Here is a 1,712-nt window from a genome sequence, read left to right on the forward strand (position 1 = left end):
AGTAGAAGGCCCCACAGTGACCTCCCCCCACCTGGCTGAATACAAACACCCATTAGGTGACCCACCTCAAATATCCATAAGCCCTAGCTGACCAATAGGTCACTTATACCCAGACACAGTTATCAAGAAAGGAAAATTCCATGTTTCCATACTTCCTCACCTTCCTCCTTAACCATAGTCCCCTCCACCACTGCCCCCTGGCAGACAGCCTCTCCTCTGCTGTCCTGCCTGCTGCTGCCTTGCAGTGTATTCAGTAAACTTCTATCTCCTTTGTTTTGCCTCAGGTGAATCCTTTCACCACCCATGCCACTGGTTTTCACCTGATAGGGTCACCCTACAGTATCCTGTTTTAATTAATACCTTGTATAACTATAGGATTGTGTTGGGGCGCCTGGGTGGCACAGCGGTTAAGCATCTGCCTTCGGCTCAGGGCGTGATCCCGGCATTGTGGGATCGAGCCCCACATCAGGCTCCTCTGCTATGAGCCTGCTTCTTCCTCTCCCACTCCCCCTGCCTGTGTTCCCTCTCTCGCTGGCTGTCTCTATCTCTGTCAAATAAATAAATAAAATCTTTTAAAAAAATTATAGGATTGTGTTAATTTTGCTTGGTTTTTGATAATCCTATGGGAATCATTAGAAAATATCTTCTTGTTTTTGGGTCTCGGCTCAGAGGAGGTGAAGGTGCATATGTCTTACGTTGTCCTAAATCAAGGTTCATCTGACATCAGCTGCCTCCACCATGCTTTCCAAGTTCAACCCCAGTGAGATCAAAGCATATACTTGAGGCGCACTGGTGGCAAAGTTGGTGCCACATCTACCCTGGCTTTGAAGATCAGCCAGGTGGGTCTGTTTCCAAAAAAGATTGGTTATGACATCACCAAGGCAACCAGTGATTGAAAGGGTCTGAGGATTACAGCGAAACTGACTAGTCAGAACAGAGAGCCCCAGATTGAAGTGGTACTTTCTGCCTCTGCCCTGATTATCAAAGCCCGCAAGGAACCACCAAGAGACAGGAGGAAGCAGAAAACATTAAGCAGAATGGAAATACCACTTTTGATGAGATTGTCAACATTTCCTGACAGATGAGGCACCACTCTTGAGCCAGAGAAGTCTCTGGCACTGTTAAAGAGATGCTGGAGACACCCAGTCTGTGGGCTGCAATGTTGATGGCCACCACCTTCATGACATCATGGATGGCATCAATGCAGTGCAGTGGAAAGCCCAGCTAGTTACGAACTACAAGACAAAATATTTCAATAAAGGATCATTTGACAATCCAATAAATAAATAAATAAAATAAATATCTTAATTTTCTTTCTTTTATCATGTTCCATTTTATTCATTTTACTCTTACTTTTGGTGGGTAATCAATCTCTCAATCAGATTATTTAAAATCCTGGAGCTTGTTACATGTTAGACTTTCCTTCACAGATGTAGTTCACAGTATCAGTTGTCACAGTAGTGCCCAATGCCTCTAAGAGATCATTTTTTAAGATTAAAGAAATGTCTCTGAAAAAATAAAGTTTGATTGAAAAAGATAAATGTGCAATTATAAAGGCAGTTATAGGGGCACCTGGGTGACTTAGTCAGTTAAGCGCCTGACTCTTGATTTTGGCTCAAGTCATGATCTTAATGTATGAGATCAAGCCCTCCAATAGGCTCTACGCTCAGCAGGGAGTCTGGTTGAGGTCTTCTCCTTCTCCCTCTGCACCT

Source organism: Ailuropoda melanoleuca, chromosome 2, assembly GCF_002007445.2.
Source record: "Ailuropoda melanoleuca isolate Jingjing chromosome 2, ASM200744v2, whole genome shotgun sequence".
NCBI classification, from domain to species: domain Eukaryota; kingdom Metazoa; phylum Chordata; class Mammalia; order Carnivora; family Ursidae; genus Ailuropoda; species Ailuropoda melanoleuca.